The sequence below is a fragment of the Canis lupus genome, chromosome 14 (assembly GCF_003254725.2).
Source record: "Canis lupus dingo isolate Sandy chromosome 14, ASM325472v2, whole genome shotgun sequence".
Lineage (NCBI taxonomy): Eukaryota > Metazoa > Chordata > Mammalia > Carnivora > Canidae > Canis > Canis lupus.
The window spans coordinates 16,131,209-16,154,445 of record NC_064256.1 but is presented as its reverse complement, the minus strand read 5'-3'; the positions used below and the strand labels follow the sequence as shown (position 1 = coordinate 16,154,445).

Sequence of the window (23,237 nt, the reverse complement as noted above, 5' to 3'; positions counted from 1 at the left end):
GAATATAAGGACAATGGAATTATATAAAACTCATGGAATTTATGCAAATCTTTGGAGGCCTATGCTTAGGTTCAGTGAGCAAAGTGCCAGGGCAGGAATAGGTAAATCCTATCAACATCAGCTTCATTTTCTTTCTAGTCAAGATTTAAATGCCCAGGAATTAGCTTTAGGTTGACCTACTTATATCAAGCACTAGCCCCCAGCTCCATCTGGTTGTAGAATAAAAGGCTCTGAACCTCCAGAGGCCCCGAGTGGCAGGGAAGAGACCTTAATATACCAGTTTACCAGGAGTAATTCCAAAGTAGGAGTAATTTCTCAGAGGAAACTGGGTGCTGTTAAGAAGGGGGAATGGATTTGGGTGGTCAAAGTTCAAGTACTCATAAGCAAACTCTAGCTGTTTTAGGTGCATTTTCACTGACATGATTACAGAGTAAACAAATTTTGGAATCTCAGATTTCTTTTTACCCAGAAGTATTTTATGGCCTATCATATAAATAAAGTACACGAATTTCTCTTTTAAATTGTAATATGACCATTGGAGCTTTTGGCTTTCAACAACCACTGGTAAGTCAAAACTTTTGATTGAGATATATGCATGCATTTATCATACCATACAGGAAAACCTTATTGCCAAAAGAACTATAATTCTGTGGTAACAATTTCTAATATGTGTTGTGTCTTTTCTAAGAGGGCTACTTCTTTAAAAGGACGTTTTACTAAAAAATGGAAGAGTTTGGAGAACCTGGGTGGCTTAGTGGTTGAGCGTCTGACTTTGGCTCAGGTCATGATCCTGGGGTCCTGGAATTGAGTCCTGCATTGGGCTCCCCTCAGGGAGCCTGCTTCTCGCTCTGCCTATGTCTCTGCCTCTCTGTGTTTGTCTCTCATGAATAAATAAATAATCTTAAAAAAATAAGGGTTTAACAGAGTTAACAAACCTTGTCAATAACTTTCAACCTCTTTAATATATTTCTTCTTTTTTTAGAAAAATACATCCCTTCTTTTGTGGTTACATAGTTAAAATATCAATGTATATTATCAAACAACTGTGAAGCTGACTTTTTTCCTGCTTATTATTATGGCAACTACTTTCCAGTTAGAATGAGCAATAGGACCTAGTTTTCTAAATTGTTGGTTGAAGGCAAGTCCTTTCTGGCAGGTAAGTGGGCCCTATAAATAAGAAAGTCACTTTGAAAAACTAAAATTTGAACTTATAATCAACTTAGAATTAACAAATAAAAATAAGAGAGTATTCCCATGAGGGGTTAGAATTGGAATCTAAAGGGACGCTTGCATGACTCAGCGGTTGGGCATCTGCCTTTGGTCCAGGGCGTGATCCTGGAGTCCCAGGATTGGGTCCCACATTGGGCTCCCTGCATGGAGCCTGCTTCTCCCTCTGCCTATGTATCTGCCTCTGTGTGTGTGTGTGTCTCATGACTAAATAAACAAAATCTTAAAAAAAAAAGAATTGGGATCTAAAGAGCTCTGGAAACACAGGCAGCTTCCTTCCCTTTTGCCCTCTCTCTGGTCTTCGGTCTCTGGTTTCTGTAGAAAAGACCACTCCATCTTTTTTCATCTCTTTCTTATGCCAGCCTTAGCTGCTTCTGAACACAGTGCCCTTTTTTCACTTAATACATTACATACAGCCATTGCCTGTTTATGGCCTTTGTCCCTATTAATTGTTCCCTAATCTCCATTTGCTCTTTTATCCACAGGGGATCGTGTTCCAGCCAGGGCCAGGACTACTTAGATACGGACATTTTTTTCAGCCTTCCTTGAAATCTTGAAACCACTGGTGGTGGATTTATGACTCTCTCTTGACCATAAGTAATAAGCGCAACTTCCAGGTCATGCCCTTAGAAGGAGTGTGCTTTTCCCTTTCCTCCTTCCTGCTGGTTGTGATGTGGAGGTGGTGGTGAAAACCAGAGGAGCCACCTTGTGCCAGAGGGCAAGCTAGTGCTAGGACAGCACAGCCATCCAGTTGGCCTGGGCTGCTCACCTTGGAACTCTTTTCCACCCATTCTACCTGGAGATTTCTTTGTCACAAAGGCTTAACAACATTCTAAATAAAGATGCCTTCAAGATTTGAACCTTTACGGGGTAAAGGTGTTCCCAATCTTTAAAATAGCTCATTAGGTACTCAAAAAATATTAAGTATTATAGGCTGTACTGTCCTCCTGCCTCCACCCCAAATCAGTATGTTGAAGTCCTAACCCTCAAATACCTTAGAACATGACACAGGCATAGAGGAAAGACCATTGAGAGACACACGGAGAAACATAGCCATCTAAAAGCCTAAGAGAGGCCTCAGAAGAAACTAAACCTGCCAACACCTTGATTTTGGACTTCTAGCCTCCAGAACTGTGAGAAAATAAATTTCTGTTGTTCAAGCCACCCTATCTGTGGTACTTTGTTATGGTGGCCTAACAAACTAATACAAATGTTTAAATGATAAGGAGGTTTTTGTTTTGTTTTTTTGTTTTGTTTTGTTTTTATTTTTTTGTTTTTTTAAGATTTTATTTATTCATTCATGAGAGACACACACAGAGAGAGAGAGAGAGAGAGAGGCAGAGACACAGGCAGAGGGAGAAGCAGGCTCCATACAGGGAGCCCGACATGGGACTTGATCCTGGGTCTCCAGGATCACACCGTGGGCTGAAGGCGGCGCTAAACCGCTGAGCCACCAGGGGCTGCCCTGATAAGTAGGTTTTTATAGAAGTTTGCTTTTGTTTCTTTTCCTTTAAATAAAAGAAGGCATGGGGAATAAATCAAGATTAGACAAAAAGGGAAGATTGAAAATATTTCTTTTCTTTTACTCAAGGGCAGTGTCACTGATGCTAGAATCACTGAAATACAGAGTACATGGATATCATTAAAACCAAGAAGCAAAGTTCCATATTTTCAAGTTTGCTGATGATTTGAGTCACTATGGACTTTAGCAATTGACTAGAGATCTAATTATTCCTGATAAATTCAGGCAAAAGATCTTTATTTTAAAATGCCATGAACACTGCAAATTATGCTACTCACATTATCTGCAGTAAAAATGACTGCTTTAAATAGGACTTTCTTGTTCTTTCTATTCAAGAGCAAATCCTTCTTGAAGTGACAATAATTGCAGAATTTTAGGATGTGCTCAGACCAAAACAAGTCACTCGTGAGATGTTCTTTACAGTTTAATGAGCTTAAAATCCACGACTGTACACAAATTAGAAGGCAAACTTTTATAAAGCATATGTTTGTTAAGAATTTCCATTTGAAATAGCAAAAACCTAGTGGACCTAGCCTAAAGGGGAAAGGCCATTTTCTTAGAAGTCTATAGGAAATTTCTCAGAGCTAATAGGCAGGAATCAAAGGTGGACCTCAGGTGAGAGTAGAACCAAGAACTGAAAGCTGTCAAGACACTTGGCCATCACTCTTGCTTTGTGTATGCAAGTCTCTCTGTGGTCTCTCACCGTGGTCTGTCATCTTTGCTTCTTTGCTCATCAACTTTATTCCCATCCCCTTCCTCTCTGCGGCCAAAGGTGAATGCAGTGGTGATGAGGCATATGTATAAATAGAGCAGATATACCCTCCATCTATGGGAGCATGGGACATTGTTTCTAGATAACTAGGGATTAGTTGTTGTTAGGTTAAATGCCCTGAAAAGTTTATATTATGATATTCACTTTTTAAAATACACATGTATGACCCCATCCTCAATACTGTTCTTGGTTAAAAAAAATCACACACTTCACTGGGGCATGACTTCATAGGGGAAATAGTGCTATGTCAATTGAAATAGATAAATTTTGTTCATTCTTTCTTCTCTTTATCATGTAGTCTTCGATAGGACCTCAAGAACCCTAATTTCTAGGGTTTAGAGTCTCTGCTAGGAGGCCAGAATTCTGACCTGAACTTTTATTAACTGGTGCTAGCATCAGATGGGTCATTGGAGATGGCAACCAGGAAACAAAACTTTGTACAAAAATATACATCTTAAGTTATGAATGCAACATGCCAATACACAGAAGAACCAATTTTCAAAATAGGAGTACTTATCTCCTTTTTACATACTTGGCCCATCCTGACTGAGGATGCTGATAATGAAGAATTGATGCTTTCAATATGGTAGTGTTCATTAGATCGTTTGAGTTTTTTCTTTGTGGTTTATCACAATGAGGCCTATTCTCAATTGGCTCAATTGTTGGGTGTTATAAATTTAGCAATACTTTAATGAGTGGATTATTGCTTGCCAGTTGAAAGCTCCTTCCACTTATAAACTAGGAGAATGTAGGTATAAGGCAGGCTAGTCCCTAGCAAATGGGGCTGACGAGGAAAAGACTGTCAAGACATTAGACATGGAACCCTCTCTCCCAGGGTATATGGGAGGTAGAGAAACTCATTTGCAGAGGTTGGTTAGATCAAGGTTAACCCCACAGTCTTAGGAAGCAGAACAGCCCAGACATGAGTCATTCACACAATACCATCAAGAAGCCTATTAGACATGATTCTTTCAGTTGGCAAGGGACAGAAATCTCATCCCAAATTGGCTAAAGCAAAAAAAAACAAATGAATCAGCTCATAAAACGGATAGTCCCAGGATAGAGTTGGTTTTAGGTATGACTTATATGGAGTCTCATGTGATATAGCCATAACCCAGTTACCTCCATCTCTTGGTTTGGCTCATTCCTCTCTGTTATGCTGGATTTATTCTAAGGTCCTACCTTCATGGTTTTAAGATGGTTTCCTACATCTAAGTGCTACCTTTAGATCCAGGCAAAAGGAACCCCTCTCCTGGACTCTGTACTATTGAGAGCTCTTCTCTGGCTCTCCTCCAGCCATGCACCCTCCCCACAGTGTAAAAGTCTCTGGAGCCAAAGGCTTGTACTCCCCTAGAATCTTCTCATATCCCTCTAGGTAATACTCTGGTTACCACAGACCCAAGAATTCTCTGCCAAAAATCTCCAAGCTAATTAGCCCTATGTAGGCCTCTTCCTTGAGTCTATCCATCTAAGGATGTTCACACCTACCATTTTCTCTGCTTGGGTCATTTGAGACCATATCCCATCTCTGAACCAATCGCTGTGGGAATAGGCTCTCTTGGGTCCCAAACTTCATCCCTTAGGGCTTAGAACAGAGGCCTACCCTGTCTATTTGATTAAAAGGTGGATTGCAAACAAAAGTTGGGACTGCTTCTGAAAGGAGGAGGATTGGTGTTTAAGCCAGGAGGCCAGCCATAATACTGTAAAATACTGTCTGGTACTCAGTCCTAAGATATTGATGACTTGTTTTATAGGATGGCCTGGCAGGACCTGGTTGATCCTAGGAAGAGAGGCATTCCTCTTTGCAAAGGAAGGTGAGAGAGCAAACAGGGCAACTAAGGCAGACGCTGTATCCATGGACAAGCCAACCAGTGGAAGGGGGAGAAGAGAAAGAACGTTCTAGTTTAGAAGAGCCCAGGCATCCAAGGCACAGCAGAGACTCCAGGCTTGTCAAAAACAGGTGTCTGAGGGAACAGCTCAGGGATTGAGGTCTGGTATGATGAGCTAACTCTGAAAAGCTTGCAGATAGTCTGTGGAATTTCTGACCAAAAAAAAAATTATGGGTGGAATTATGCCTATATAGAGGGCATCATTGGGAAAGACAAAGGAGAGGAAATGGGGCAGGAGGATAAAAACAGACTGGCTTTCCCTAACATTACTTCCAAGGAAGACTCTGGTCAGAGAAAAGCTGGGGTTTTGACAGTGATAATTGCAATGCTAGGACCATTATGACCAAAAGAGAGTTTGAACACTTTTTCAAAAGGATTTGGTGGAAAATATCATTAGTTTTAAGATTCCCAAGTCAAGTTTATATTTGCTCTGCAATAATTCAAAACATTCTAACTCCTTTGTAACCAGGTAGCTTTTATTAGTGGTTAAAAGCATTCAGTGTACTATCACTATATAAACGGGGAACTAAGATACAATTTAAGCTGCAAATTGCAGGATTTACTACCTATCCCTTCCCACCACTAGCTCTAGCACTTGCTTTCTTTGTCCCAGGTTTCTAAGGTGATGTCTGCTTTTATTTTTAAGGTTTTATTTATCTATTGATGAGACACAGAGAGAGAGAGAGGCAGAGACACAGGCAAAGGGACAGGCAGGCCCCCCATGGGGAACCTGATTTGAGACTTGATCTTAGGAACCCTGGGATCATGACCTGAGCCAGAGGCAGATAGTCAACCACTGAGCCACCCAGGCATCCTTCTATTGGCTTAATTGCTGGCTATACCATTTAAGTTGTGTATAAAATAAAATCGTAGTACCTTATATATTACAGGGACTCATCAAAATATTTGATTTACATGGAAGAAAGTAAAATAGCCCTTACTAATATCCTAATTCATATCATAAGTATTCATAGAAATTTGAGCCTGGAAAAATATTTCAAGAGCACTCTTATCCATCTTTTCTAGACAGAGGAGAAGCCTATCTTAGATGGAGGTTAACTGCCTAATTCAGGCATTTCAAGCACAGATGCTGGACTAATAGGAATATCCCAAGATACTTGAAAATTATCACTTCTTTGTCTATACATAGGGCAAGCTTTAGATGGAGTAAGACTTAAAAACTTCCATTTCTATCAATAACTTGGAAACACTAATAGTTGTTTTTGAAAATAGAAAAAATTTCATTGGGAAAAATGTTTACTTCTCAAAGACTCTCAAGAGTGGGATAGGCCTTGCATTTCATTTAGCTTAAAATCCCATTTGATGTAAAATCCTTTTTTTTCTTCCCTTTTCTTTCCTTTTTTCCTTTTCTTGCCTTGAAAATAAATAACAGTAAATTCTTGAAAGGTCAGGCAATTCTGAAACATGAACATACTCAGACCAAGAGAAAATGGCTTTGAAACATTGGATATTAGTTAACAGTAGTAGCAGTAACACCACAGAAAGCAAAAGAGATAGAATAGTCCTGGTGACCTCCTGGTGCAAAAAACAATTCCATTTCATCTCATTTAAGCTGAAATTTCAAAAGTGTAAGTTCAGAGTAGCATGAAAGTCACCAAGTTACAGTACCTTAATATGAAGGTCTAATTGCCCAAAGAAAAACAGGCAAGGTGAGATTGCCTGACTGACTTAAGCCCATCCTTTTTTTTTTTTAAAATATTGTGACGAATACAATAACAGCAATGTTGGGAGTTCCAGTCTAGATTCTGCTATGCAGCACTTACTAGAGCTTTCTACCAATTATTTCTTCCATTATGTCAAAACTGAGTACCTATCAACTTTTGATATTTGGAATGCCTGGAAATCTCTTAATAGCTTGGCCCTAGGCAACTTTTAAAACTCATTCATGTTCCAAGAGATTACATTGAAAAAATCATGTTAGGGTTCACTGACGTTTGCATTCCCTGGGTTATATGCTTTCACTGGCAAGAAGCGTTCAGTAACTTCAGTGAAATGGTTTATAGATTACAAAACCCAGGGGATGATAATAGAGCTGAAGGTCCCAGTTGGATCAAGTAAAAAATTCATCTTCCTCATTTTATAAAGTTGAGGAAATTGAGGCCCAGATCAATCTTCAAGATCATTTGGCTGGTTAGTAGCAACACCAAGGCTGGATAATTTAGTGGCTCAATGATATCATTCAGGGTCTAGGTTCTTCTCAATGTTCAGTTTTGCTCTTCTCTAGGTATCAATTTTTTCCAGACTTGTCTCATGATAGAAACGTAGTGGAAGCAGCTCTGGGAATCACATTTAGATATAATACTACCCAAAAAAAGAAGAGGAAGGTGTCTTTTTTGTGTCTTATCTAAGAGTGAGAAACCCTTTCCTAAAAACTTCCCCAAATTTCTCATTTCTAATTGGTCAGAATTGGGTCTTGTGTCCTTTCTAAAACGACTACTGGCAAGGAAAATAAGAATGCCATAGACCAATTAAGATTTACCCTCTGGGGCTGGGAATGAGTAAATGGCCACAGGGAGGACAGCTACTTGAACAAAACCAGGGTTATTTTAACATATGCATATAGGGAAATAGATACTGAGTAAGGAACTCGTAGAATCTTTTACACTCTATAAGTAGCTCAGAGCCTCAAGTAACAGCTGAAGATCACTGAAAATGATTTATTTTAGAAACCAGCAGAACATTTCTCTGCTGTCTCTTGTTCTACTATGTCTATTTTATCCTTCTTCCCTATCTGCCTTACTACCGTCTCCCTCTCTCTGCTTCCCCTAAACTGGCTATGAATTGAAATTAGTCTATGCCACTTTGATGGCCTACTGTATGCAAAGCATCATACTGATATAACTTAATTTTTAAGGAGTGTTATTAAAATGCTATAAGCCATATTACTTAAAAGTCAGCTTATTATTTTATATTATTAATTAATTTCTAGACTAAATTGCTACTTAATATCAAAGATTTGTTTGTTTCTTTTTATTGTGGTAATAAAAAAATATTCCACATAGAAAAGATTTCCACTGAGTTGCTGGCACCAAAATACATAAACATCCATAACAATGCACACATTTTTTCTTCTTAAGTGTTCATTGAATCTCAGAATGCTGATAAATATATTACTATCTTCTACTGGTCATTTCACTCTATCATCAGTATTATATTCTCCACTAGTGGGATGTCTTTTGCTTTCTTAAAATGCTTTCCTATTACAGCTTCTTGTCCCAAAGACCATATTGGTACCACTGAACTGATAAGAGTTGGTTGCTTTGTTCCAAAGCTTGGGGAATATTGAAATGAATATTATTCTTCAGCTCTGAAGCAATCTAATGTGAAGGATCGTGAATAACGACATAATGTACAAGGGGTGATCATAAATAAGATGACTATTTTTTAAAAGATTTTATTTATTTATTCATGAGAGAACAGAGAGAGAGAGAGAGAAAGAGAGAGAGAGAGAGAGAGGCAGAGACACAAGGCAGAGGGAGAAGCAGGCTCCATGCGGGAGCCTGGCGTGGGACTCGATTCCGGGTCTCCAGGATCACGCCTTGGGCTGAAGGTGGTGCAAACCACTGAGCAACCGGGCTGCCCTAGATGACTATTTTTTAACATAATAATCCTTCATTAAAAATAGACCAATTCTTTCACTGGCCTGAAAAGCATAGGAAAGCACACAGATTTTTTAAGGAAAGAAAAAACTATCTGAAGTCTCCATGGAAATATTTACTATTTTTGTGGCTTTTTGTAAGTTGTTTCTAAATCTTCATTTTCTTTTCTCTAGAATTAAAAAAATAAAAGTACAAAGGATAGGATCATCCTTTAATTTACTGTCCAAATGGAACACTTCCTGCATATTTCCCTCAGGGAATCTTTCAGGCTTTTGGTGGGAGGGGATGTTTTGATTGACGTATAACATATATACAGAAAAGTACACATATTGTAGTAGATTTTCACAAACTGAACAAATCTATGAAATGCATATTCAATTTAAAAGATCTACGAAATCAGTACCCTGATTAAGAAAGAATATTACCAATATTCAAGCTGAAATACTTAGAAAGGTGGCATTTTTTAAAATGTGTAATTGAGGTTTAATTGATATATAATAAACTTCACCTATCTAAATTTATACTCTAGTAAATTTTGGCATATACTTGTGAAACAATTGCCATGGTCAAGATAATAAGTATATTCACTATACCAAAAAGTTTCCATGTGTCACTTTGTAATCTCGCCTTTCATTCCCCTTTTCTATTCCCAGGTAACCACAGATCTCATTTTGGCCACAGGTTTGCTTTTTTTAGAATTTTATATAAACAGATATATATACTATATCATCTTTTGTTTGACTTATTTTACCTAGAGATTCTATATTTTGTGTATTTCAGTAGTTCTTTCTCATTTTTTCTGAGTAGAGTTCCACTGTATGGCTATACCATCATGTGGTTTTCCATTCTCCTATTGATGAACATTTGAGTTTAGAGTTATCACAAAGGAAGCTGCTATGACCACTCAAGGTATGGACATATGTATTTATTTTTCATACATAAACATCTAGGTATAAAATGGCAGGGTGGTATGGTAGGTGTAGTCAAGTTTTTAGGAAACTATTAAATCATCTTCCAAAGTGGTTGCACCATTTTACATTCTTTGCAGCAGTGTTTTAAAAGTATAGTTTCTCCACATCTTCATCTTCAGCAATAATTGGTATGGTCATTGTTTATAATCTGAGCCATTGTAGTGAGTGTGCAGTGGTATCTCATTTTGGCTTTCATTTGCATTCTCCTAATGACTAACGATGTGTGAACATGTTTTCATGTGTCTATTTGACGGGGTTCTATTTTTAATTACTCCAAGACAACAGGTGTAAGGTAGGATCATCCTGGGAAAATTGGGACATATGGTGACTTAAACAAACATAATGAAGGACTTACTTGCAAATATTGAAACATCCTTGCATCCCTGGAATAAATCCCACTTGATTGTAATGTACATGATATAAACATTAACAAAATGAAGGATAAAAAGCACATGATCATTTCAAGAGATGTAGAAAAAGCCTTTGACAAAATTTCATATTCAATCATGATAAAAAACTCTTTCATAAAACTAGGTATAGGAAGAATGTATCTCAACGTAATAAAGGCCATACATGACAAGCCCTCTGGTAACAGCATGTTCAACAATGGCAAGCCAAAAGCTTTTTTTCTAAGATCAGAAACAACACAAGGATGTCCACTTTTGCCACTTTTATTCAACGTAGTACTGGAAGTCCTAGGCAGAGCAATCAGGCAAAAAGGAGGAAAGAAGGTTTAGTCAGTTAAGCATTTGCCTCTGGCTCAGGCAGTGATCCTAGGGCCCTGGGATTGAGCCCCATGTTGTGCTTCCTGCTCAGCAGGTAGCCTGCTTCCCATCTCTCTCTGCCCCTCCTCCACTCATGCTCTCTTTGCTTGCTCACTCTCTCTAATAAATAAATTTTTAAAATCTTTTTTTGGAAGAAAAAAGGAAGGAAGGAAGGAAGGAAGGAAGGAAGGAAGGAAGGAAGGAAGGAAGGAAGGAAGGAAGGAAGGAAGGAAGGAAATCCAAATTGGAAAGGAAGAAGTAAACTATTTGGAGAGGACATGATATTATATATAGAAAATCCTAAAGAGTCCACCAAAGACTGTTAAAACTAATAAATGAAATCAGAAAAGTTGCAGGATACAAAATCAATATACAAAAATCAATTGCATTTCTACATACAAATAAACTATCAGAAAGAAAAATTAAGAAGACAGTCCCATTGACAATTGTATCATAAAGAATAAAATACCTAAGATTTAACCAAGGAGGTGAAAGACCTATAGAATTAAAGGGATAAAACAATGATGAAAGAAATTGAAGACACAAATAAATTAAAAACTACTCCAAGTTCATGGATTGGTAGAATTAATATTGTTAAAGTGCTTGTACTACTCAAAGCAATATACAGATTCAGTGCAACTTGTCAAAATTCCAATGACATTTTTCATCAAAATAGAACACACAATCCTAAAATATTTGTGGAACCACAAGAGACTGAATAGCCAAAGTCATTTTGAGGAAGAACAAAGTGCAAGGCATCACATTTCCTGATTTCAACCTATATTATAAGCTGTAGTGATCAAAACACTGATACTGACACAAAAACAGACATACAGATCAATAGAACAGAATAGAGGGCCCAGAAATAAACCCACACATATATGGCCAATTAATCTATGACAAAGTAGCTGAGAATATACAGTGGGGAAAATATAGTTTCTTCAATAAATGGTATTGGGAAAGCTGGACAGCCACCTGCAAAAGGATAAAAGTGGACCCGTATCTTACACGACTTACAAAAATCAATTTAAAATGGATTAAAGATTTGAACGTAAGACCTGAAATCATAAAATTCCTAGAAGAAAACATAAAGCGTAAGCTCCTTGACTTTGGTCTTGGTAATTTTTTTTTTTTTTTATTTTGACACCAAAAGCAAAGGCAACAAAAACAAAAATAAAAGTGTAGAACCACATTAAACTAAAAAGCTTCTGTACAGCAAATCATCAACAAAAAGAAAATGTAACCTGCAGCATGGGATAAAATAATTGCAAATCATATATCCCATAAGAAGTTAACATCTGAAATATATAAAGAACAACTCAATAGCAAAAGATGAACAATCCATTAATAAATGAGCTGAGGAGCTCAATATACTTTTCCCCCAAAAAAGATACACAAATGGACAATGGGTAAATGAAAAGGTGTTCAACATTACAAACTATCAGGGATACTCAAATCAAAACCACGGTGAACTATCACCTCACATCTGTTAAATTAGCTATTATCAAAAAGACTGGAGATAACAAGGCAGTGGAAAAAGGGGGAACCCTTATGCACTGTTACTAAGAATGTAAATGTGCAGCTGTTATAGAAAACAGTATGAAGGTTCCTCAAAAAACTTAAAACTATCATATGATCTAGCAATTCCACTTTTGAGTATTCATTCAAAGAAAATGAAATCACTTTGTCAAAGAGATATCTGCACCCTGTATTCATTGCAGCATTTTAAAAAAAGATTTTATTTATTGATTCATGAGAGAGACAGACAGAGAGAGGCAGAGACACAGGCAGAGGGAGAAGCAGGCTCCATGCAGGGAGCCTGATATGGGACTCCATCCTGGGACCCCAGGATGATGCCCTGGGCCAAAGGCAGGCGCTAAACCACTGAGTCACCCAGGCATCCCATCACTGCAGCATTATTCACAATAGCCAAGACATGGAAGGAACCTGAGTGTCCATGGACAGATGAATAGACAAAGAAAATGCATATATATATATATACTCACAGTGTAGCACTATCCAACCACAAAAAAGAAGGAAATCCTGCCACTTACAACAACTAGCTGGACCTGAAGGGCATTATGTAAAGTGAGGTCAGACTGTGAGAGACAAATTCTGTTATGATCGCACTTATATGAGGAATCTAAAAAACTGAACTCACAGGTACAGAGAACAGATTGGTGGTTCCCGGAATCAGGAAATGGAAAGTGGGCAAAATAGGTGAAGGCAGACAAAAGGTAGAAAAGTCCAGTTATAAAATAACTAAGTTCTGGGGATGTAATGTACAGTACAGTGACTATAGATAACAATACTATACTCCATATTTGAAAGTTGCTAAGAGTAGACCTTGAAAGTCTCCATCACAAGAAAAAATTGTAACTATGTGAGGTAACAGATGTTAACTAAATTTATTGTGGCATTTTGCAATATGTACATATATTAAATTATTATGTTGTATACTAAAACTAAATGTAATATAAGGTCAAATATCAATTATATCTCAATAAAACTGAGGGAAAAAACAAGACAAATGAAGGAGGTAGAGGAAGAGGAGTATGGGGAAAGAAGAAAAAAACCTCTCATTGGGTTATAAGATTATCACAATGCTTTGTTATCATAAAGCTACACAGAATTTTACATAATACTACATAAGTTAATAATAATTAATAATAAAATTGATTCATTTTCTCAGAAGGGAAAAGTTTGGCAAAATTATATTCATGATTAAGGGATCTGAGAGTCAATATTTTTATAAAAGTTAGCAAAATGGTATGTTTAAAATGTATATATAGGGATCCCTGGGTGGCGCAGCGGTTTGGCGCCTGCCTTTGGCCCAGGGCGTGATCCTGGAGACCCGGGATCGAATCCCACGTCGGGCTCCCGGTGCATGGAGCCTGCTTCTCCCTCTGCCTGTGTCTCTGCCTCTCTCTCTCTCTCTCTCTCTCTCTCTCTGTGACTATGATAAATAAATAAAAATTTAAAAAAATAAAATGTATATATATACACACACACATTATTATACATATTTACATATAAATGTATATATCAAATAACATATATTGTAACACTTCAAAAAGTATATATTAAATAGTATATGTAATATGGTAATCATCTCATAACATTGTAGTTAATGTGGTTTAATGTCATAGAACATTGTTAAGTGGTTCTTTCTCCTAAAGCAATCTAGCCTTTCTTTTTCCCTTAGTACAACAAATCAAATGTGTAAGATTATAGAATGCTGAGGGCTCGTTCGGAGAAACTTTGGCAGGAATCTTTGAGGAGACAATTAGAGAAAATGGGAGACATTAGATTAAGCATTTTGAAACATGGATGTTTTGTTCTTCTGCGCTCTTTTTGTAAAAAAAGAAGGAAGGAGGGAAGGAAGGAAGGAAGGAAGGAAGGAAGGAAGGAAGGAAGGAAGGCAGGCAAACCATACTGGCAATAGCAGATGTTTATAAACACTCAATTTTTTTTTGGTTGCAATTATCTTTTCAAATGAAATAACCTTTGTCTACAGGATCAAGCAGTAAGTTTATGTAAGAGGATAGGAAAATACCCTATTAGTTAGAATAGAGTAGTTACAGTTCATGATACCCAGGGCATTATGTAATATTTTTATATGCAGTGTTATTATTGAAATTATTCTGAATGACCTATAATGCTTTGTACATAGTAGGGTTTCAAATATTGTTAGGATTAAACATGAGACATAAATTCATTCCTAAATATAGAACCTGATTCCTTATGGCTTTAGTACTTAATTTCCAGATGACTGGAAGACTGCTTTTAATATATTAATTGTATGTGCTCTGGGATTTTCACAATGATGAACCAAGAAAACATCTGAGCTGGAAGTCACTGGATATGTTTGAACCAAGTAAAAAGTAATAAAAAGTAAAGCCATCCTTAACTTTATAACCAAGCATGGATTTTTCTGGTTAACTTGTGCAGTTGAGAAAGCATTTCCTCCAAAATTGTTCAGTTTCATTGACAGGAAGTTTTTTCTAACATAATAACTGCTTTCTTGTGTGATTGTAGACAAACTTAAAGGAAATTTTTTTCGCTATAATCTCAGGGAGAAGTAGTTTTGTTTTTGTATTATTTATTTATTTATTTTTGAGAGAGAGTGAGAGGAGGGGCAGAGGGAGAAGGAGAGAAATCTCAAGCAGACTCCTTGCTGGGTGCAGAGCCCAAAGAGCTCGATCTCACAACCCTGAGATTATGACCTGAGCCTAAATCAAGAGTCTGGCACTTAACTGACTAAGCCACCCAGGCACCCCAGAGAGATAAGTTTTCTATGAGATGAAAACTACGGCTTTTCAAGCTTAGCTTCACTTCTAAAGCCAAAAGATCTTGGGCAATTCATTCTGTTGTGGTGAGTTTGTTTTTCAAATTCCTTATCTATACAATTGGGGCACTAGTATCTGTCCATCTCAAAGGATTCATTAGAAAATGAGGAAACCACCCTTTTCTTAAGGAAATCTGTCACAATCACAAATAATTTAGGGTCAGAGCTGAATTAAGACTAGGTCTCCAGGGGTGCCTGGGTGGTTCAGTTGGCTAAGCGTCTGCCTCTGGCTCAGGTCATGATCTCAGGGTCTTGGGATTGAGCACTGACTCAGGCTCCTTGCTCAGTGGGGTATCTGCTTCTCCCTCTCTCTTGGCCCCTTGATTGTGCTCTCTCTCTCACTCTCTCTGTCTCAAACAAATAAAATCTTAAAGCAACAACAACAACAACTAAAGACCAGGTCTCCAATTCTAAAACTTGGTCTCCTCTTCTAAGCATAACACTCAATCTAATGAGGTAAGACAAAGAAGTTTGTATAATTAGTATGAAATTTCAGTTGGCAACTAGTATTAAATTGATCTCTTTTTTTCCCAAGATTTTATTTTATTCATTTATTTTGAGAGAGAGAAAGCATGCACATGCGGGGTGGGGCATAAGGTGAGGGTGAGGGAGAGAATTTCAAGCAGACTCCATGCTGAGTGCGGAGCCCAAAAGGGGCTCGATCTCACAACCCTAAGGTCATGACCTGTGTGGAAACTAAGAGTCGGAGGCTTAACTGACTGAGCCACCCAGGTGCCCCTAAATTTATCTCTTTTTTTTTTTTTTAATCTCTCTCCAGGTTGTAGCTTCCTAAATTGAAAACTACCCAAAGTTCTGGTTAGATGGTGACTCTCTCTGAATCTAAGTGCCTTTCTCTGTTTTCTAAAATTTGTTTCACTCCTTTTATCCAAAGATGACATTTCCTAGAGCTATGTTGACTCAGCATTACCTATGCAAATCAAGAGTTTTCTGAAATTCAACAAAGCTAAGAAGATGTCTTCCTGGTAAGAATCAAACAAGATGGTACAAAAGGGAGAGTAAGGTTCTTGGCCAGAATAATACCAGGTGGGTGGAAAAGCCTTAGAAAGAATTAATTGGAATCAGTTTTAATATATGCTGTTCACTTTAAATCCCAATGTGGATATAATGAGCTCATAATTATAAATGAAAATCATTTAAAACCTCAGCGCTTCATGAGCTGCCAGTACTTCCAAATGATTGCATTCTTTCTAAGTAGTCACCATGGAAAATGCAAAGCGTTTTTCAACTGCTGAAACCATTTTGGATTTTTCTTTACAAACTGCTATCATAATTAGTTCCGGCCCCCACCTTTTCCTCCCTGCTTTTTCATTTTTCCTTTCCTGTGCACATAAGTTCTTTATAGTCTAAATCTGACGTTGACCAAAAATGGGTTGTCTGTAAACAGTTACCTGTTCATCATATAGACTCTGAATATCTTTCTGCCTTTTCAAAAACAAATTCTTTGTTCCCATTCTCAGCTGTCCTCAAAGAATGATGACCTGCCACTACTGAAGATGAATTTTAAATGTTCTGCAGGTTTTTAAAAAATATTTTTTAAATTTATTCCTGAGAGACACAGAGAGAGAGGCAGAGACACAGGCAGAGGGAGAAGCAGGCTCCATGCAGAGAGCCCGATGCGGACTCCATCCCAGGACTCCGGGCAGGCGCTAAACTGCTGAGCCACCCAGGGATCCCCATGTTTTGCAGGTTTTTAAGGACATTTCAAGGAAGAGATCCAAAGACATTTTAAGTAATATCAACAGCACTGAAATAAGTGACTAATTTCTAATGGTAAATAATCTTATGGGACAAAATTAATTGCGGTACTTAATCATAGTGTTTGTTAAAAATGAGCCAAAAAAAGATCAGTCATATTAAATTCCTGTTTTACTTTATATATGGATATACACTATGCATGCACGTGTACGCATATAATCTTAAGACCTCTGGCATATTTCTAAGAGAAGAGTTAAAACTGAAAGACAGCAGCAACAGAAAAACCAGCATGTAAAATGCCATGGGAAGGAATACCTACTGAGAAAATATAAATGTAAAAGAGATATGACAGATGTCTTTCATAATTTTACCCAGTGAAGCAATAATAGGAATAAAAAATGTTGTTAAAAAACAAAGTGATAGCACTTCAATATTTTGAACACATTTAAAGGCTCTGGCTCCATAGTCAACCTGTCAAGAATCTAAAAACCTATAAGAACCCTTCATTTTTCAATAATCTAGTTCAATATGGATTTATTCCATTATTTTACTTGTTTTAATTAGTGGAGTATTTTGAGTAAGTTTTAACTTTATCAACTTTACATTTTATGTCTTATTGATATACTTGTAAAGACTGTGTTTACATTTTATCTAGGTGTTTTATCTGTTACATACTGCTGAAAATCCAGTAATCATAAATGCAAAAACTTTTACTCCTATAGCACACACATAAGGTCTTTTTAATAATTCAAAGAGTTTTCTATAATTTTAATAATTCAAAGAGTTTTCTTTCTATAATATTATGAGTTTTCTATAATGATTAAGTCATACTGATGAGCTCAATAGGAAAATTCTAATATTGTTAAATTAACTTAAATAATTCACTGTAGAAGCCAGGCATAAAAGAGCAAGAAAAATAAATTCTGAGTGCTCAAAATATTTTGCTTTTACTTATGCCAAGGCATATTTCCTAAATCATAGTGACAATTTTTCCTCTCTTTTGTTGGAGTACATGACAGCTACTCATATACTGGGGCAGGTGCCAAAGATAAATGCTTCCCTATTAAAGTCAAGAATGTCAGCATTCTGTGTGCAATGATGGGCAGCCCTCTATCATTTTTGCATAAGACATCTCCTGGGAAACCTATCACCAGGCCTTATTACTACACTATCAACTTATTCTCATCTCAAATTGTTATTTTTCAAAGACAGCCAGCTGAGTTGCACTTTACTTTTTTAGATTCCCTGATAGGTGATGAAAGAAAAAAGTCAAACAGAGCACAAGAGAACAAGGTTATTCATAATTTCATTTAACACCAAATCCAAAATCACTAATCCTTTAAATATAGCTGTTTGTGATATATTGATAATTATTCAGTATGATTATATAAAGTGAGAAAAAATGGAATAAAGTCAGTGAATGATTTTTTAAAATATAGAATTATGGTAGATGCTAGAATTAGTTAATTAGAGCCAATAATGAAGAAATTAATTGAAAATTCTACTATAATTACAATAAAACAAATTAAACCTGGTTTAGTATATTTTATTTCCTTTGGTGTTTATTTATAGAAGTCTTTTTCTGGTGATTACAAATCAAGAACCATCCTCAGGTTGTGTGATTAAAGGATGATTTTTTTCACAATTTATCAGAGGTAATGTGACATTCTACAGAAAATAACAGTCCATGCTAAATAGTTTTGAAGTGAGAAATGAAATTGAAATTTATTATGGAAAAAGGAGAAAAAAATGAAACTCCCCCAAAGACATTGATTAATGAGAATTTGAAAGGTTTGAGAAAACAGCCATATGTAGAAAATTAACACAAATGGATATATTTTTAACATTCTGAAAGTTAGTATGCATTTGAGATATGAATCTTTCTAATAAAAAAAGATGTATTTAAACCTGGTTAAAAAATAAATAAATAAACCTGGTAAATGGTAATCTTAGAAACAAATCTTAGAAACAATAAAACAAGTACTCTTATTCTTCAAAATTTTTCTACAAATAAACACAACACACCAACTTTATCTAGAATTATAAGAATAAAGCTTCAGTCTATAATGAGTTTAATAAAACTTGGATTTCCTTCATACAACTGAAGAATGGGGCTGATTGGGTTTGCATTGCATGTATAGGACCCGAGAAAGCTACTGAAAAATATATCACCAAAAAAACCCATTAAGGCAAACTGAGAGTTTTATAGGACTATATTCCTTTCACAGTGAGGTATATGTATATGTGTGTGTGTGTGTGTGTGTGTGTGTGTGTTCACACACTCGCATGTGTGTATAACAATGGAGTGTTAATAACCCATGAGAAAGAAAAAAGTCTTGCTATTTGTGACAACATGGATGAACCTGGAGGATACTATGCTAAGTGAAATAAACCTGCCAGAGAAGTACCAAATACTATATCATCTCACTTATGAGATCTGGAGAAAAAAAAAAGCCAAACGCACAGAAACAGAGTATAATGTGGTTACCAGACTAGTGGGTGGGAGAAATGGGGAGAAGATGATCAAAAGGTACTAGCTTTCAGTAATAAGATGAATAAATTCTGAGATGTGATGTACCGCACGATGAGTATAGTTAATAATATTGTATTTCATACTTGAACTTTACTATGAGAGTAGTCTTAAACATTCTCATCACACATAGACAGAGGTAACTATGTGAGGTGATGGATGTCTTAAGTAAACCGATTGTGGTAATCATTTCATATTGTGTATGTATATCAAATTGTTGCTTTATTTTTTATTTTATTTTTAAAAAATTTTATTTATTTATTCATGAGAGACACAGAAAGAGAGAGAGGCAGAGACACAGGCAGAGGGAGAAGCAGGCTCCATGCAGAGAGCCCGACGTGGGACTCAATCCCGGGTCTCCAGGATCACGCCCTGGGCTGAAGGCAACACTAAACTGCTGAGCCACCTGGGCCGCCCAAATTGTTGCTTTAAATATATGTGATTTTACTGGTCAATTATACTTCAATAAAGCTGAGGAGAAAATGAAACTCTAGGAAATGAGCTGAAGCGGAAAGACATGACCTGAGATAGAAGAGCCCCAACTGACTAGATGGTCTATCACTTCATGGGGGAAAGACAGAGTATGTTCTTGGGTTTTGGTGAAACAAGAAAAATTACTTATTTCTATAGTGCTATTTCAGTTCTTCAACAAAGTCAAATTTTCTGCTAAACATAGAAATCAATTTCTAATCCAGTGCAAGAGCTGTCTTGCGCCACCTCAACTTAGACAAATTTGGTTTCTCCTGGCTCAAGTAATTCTAGTCTTGACATCCTGGAGGGAAATGTCTAAATATATAGAATCAAGCTTTATTCACCCCCATTATGACAATGGATCATTTTCTTCATAATTTTTGGTGTCAAATGATCCTCCCTTCCCTGTCAAAGTTAACTAAAGCCGTATTAGTTTTATATCAAAGTACTGTAAATAGCAACAATATCAAATATAAATTTATGCTTCATCTTCCAAATTTTGCCTAAAAGACAGAAGTTAAAAAAAAAAAAGTTGGTGAAACACAAACATACCTATTAATTAACATATCAAAACATTAATGAATTTTAATGAAGAAACTACCTGGTACTGAAACAAGCCTAGCCTAATTTTGTTCTATTAAAAAGGATACTCTAGTATTTTCTTTAAATTGTGAAGAGTTTTCACCTCCTTTATTTTAAAGTACCTACAGCATTAAAAATTTGTTGTCATTAATCCACCCAACATGCCATCAACACATTAGTATTAATGATATCAATCATTACCTCAGATTTGCTATTCTAGGGAAGATTTTGAATAGCAGAGCAGGGTTTTTATGTAATAATAAATACAAACAAAATTAGAATTTGAGTGTTTATTGTCTGGTAACACTGATTAGAAAACAGCAATGTCATATATAACCACAGGGTTTGGCCTCCAATCCCTGTGCCATATTTAAAATTACATGTTGGGAGCTTGAATGTTCTATATTTATACCACTTTATGTTCCAAGGAAAGAACATTAAGAATGTAAAGCTATCCAGGAAGGAGATTATTCAGAAGTTTTTAAAAAGTTTTAAATTAACCATAAAATCTTGTCTCAAGAGCTGTTTCAACCCTTATGATCTCAAATTACAGAACAAGTCATAATGTAAAAGTAATGAAATACTCTACAAAAATGTTCGATAGGGTTTAAAATTTTAACTTAAGGGAATTTGAAAGTTCAATCATTTTCAAAGAGGCTGTAAGGATGATTAAAATCCCGAGGGAAGCCTGAAAGAAAAAGGACACAGTCATTATTGAAAATATAATGTTAACTCTCAGGTTTCATGTTTAGACTAGAAAGCTTAAGTTCAAGGCCTTTACACCAATTTTTATAGAAATGTAATGTTTTCCAACTCATGATCCATCCACTGAAAAGCTGTGCATGGCTAATAATGATGATCAATTCAATTTTATTTTTTATTTTTAATTTATTTATGATAGTCACAGAGAGAGAGAGAGAGAGATTGGCAGAGACATAGGCAGAGGAAGAAGCAGGCTCCATGCACCGGGAGCCTGATGTGGGATTCGATCCTGGGTCTCCAGGATCGCACCCTGGGCCAAAGGCAGGCGCCAAACTGCTGTGCCACCCAGGGATCCCTGATCAACTCAATTTAATCACACATGCGTGCGGGGCTAAATTGGAAATGAAAAGCTTCTTCTATTACCAAAACTAACTAAATGATTGATTTCTTTCTGCTGACATGAAAGGAAAAGAGTTGAATGTTTGTGAAGGATAGCATTGATGCACCCTGCCCAAAGGTCAGAGAGCTTGGTCAGCACAAATATTCCCAGAAAAGGTTCAACCTGGCAAAAAAGAAACCCTCTATTCCAAAAGGCCACCACGTCAGCTTGACTTTTTGTCTGCTATGAGAAAAATTCTGTCAAGGTTGGGTACTGTGAGGCAGCAGCTGCTCTATAGCATGGTACCCTCTCAAAGAGAACAGTTTCTCATACGCATCATGCAGCCCCTCCACCTCAGACTATTTCTTGCCTTCTCTGACACCATTCTTAGCCACAATCCCTTGACTTGGGTGTTCCATCTCAAATACCTACTTCCCAGCATTTAACACATGCTTATTAAACCCAGCTGAAAATCATACACTCCCAGTCAAGTCTAGTCCAACCCAAACTCTAATGGTCTATAAATGCCCACATTATCTGATCCTTGCCTCTGTCTCTAGCCCAACCCCTTGCTCATTCAAGCCACACCAGACTTCAATTTCTCCAAACCCAAGCTCTATCTCATCCCAGTCTTCCCCTGGTAATGTTACTTCCCTCTGTCTTACTCCTGGCTAACTCCCTCTCATACTTCTGTCTTCTGGCCCTTCCTATTTATCTCAAGCAGTTTCCCCACCCCCCATTTCAGTCCCTTCTTTTCTTCCCAGGAATATAATTATATTCCTTTGTTCCTCACTTTTTTTTTTTTTTTTTGTATCCATGCTGGGATCATTGTCTTTCTTTTTTTTTTTCCAGCTTTACTTAGATAAAATTGACATATAACATTGTATAAATTTAAGGTGTGCAATGTGTTGATTTGATAGCTATATATTACAAAATGATTACCATCAGAGCCTTAGCTAATACCTCCATCAACTCACATAATTACCATTTCTTTTTTGTGTGAGAACATTTTAGTTCTGCACTCTTAGCAACTTTCAAGTACATAATATAGTACTATTAGCTATAATCACTATGCCATACATTAGATCCTCAGAACATATTCATTTCTTTCTTTAAAGATTTTATTTATTTACTGGAGAGAGAGAGAGAGAGAGAGAGAGAACATGAGCAGGGGGGAAGGGCAGAAGGAGAGGGAAGCAGATTCCCCCACTGAGCAGGGAGCCCAATGCAGGGCTCCATCTCAGAACCCTGAGATCATGACCTGAGCCAAAGGGAGACACTTAACTGACTGAGCCACCCAGGCACCCCAGAACTTACTTATTTCTTAACTGAAATGTGTACCCTTTGACCAACATCTCCCATTTCCCTCCAATATTGTCTGTTTTATACACAACATATCCCCAATGCCTGGCACAAAGCAAAAATGCAATAAATGGTTATTCAGTCAGATCCATCCTACCTTGACCTGTTTTCTAACACCTTTCTTCTTATCAGAATCAGAGCAAAATGAACTCATCATTTACTCAGCTGTATTTCTATCACTGAAGTCAACATGTATACCTACTACATGCCAGAAACTGTAAGGTGCTGCCAGGCAGCTATTATTTACTGAGCATTTATTACATGCCAGACACTGCTATAAGCACCTCATATGTTATTTCATTGTATCGCCACCATTATGGAAACAAGCAATTATTTTTATCCCTATTTTAAAGATGAGAAACCTGGGACATAGAGAGGTTTT

General features: G+C 36.8%; 2 protein-coding genes across 2 annotated transcripts in view; both read right to left on the bottom strand.

The window, feature by feature from the left end:
• The window catches only part of CDK14 (cyclin dependent kinase 14), a 722,297-nt gene that overhangs the window by 620,950 nt on the left and 78,110 nt on the right, over window positions 1-23,237 (bottom strand). The gene's annotated exons all lie outside the window — the stretch shown is intronic.
• PTTG1IP2 (PTTG1IP family member 2) overlaps window positions 20,688-23,237 on the bottom strand; it is a 34,015-nt gene continuing 31,465 nt past the window's right edge. Inside the window, exon 8 of the mRNA XM_035698554.1 lies at window positions 20,688-21,100. The gene's annotated coding sequence lies outside the window, so the exon portion shown is untranslated. The remainder of the gene's footprint in view (window positions 21,101-23,237) is intronic.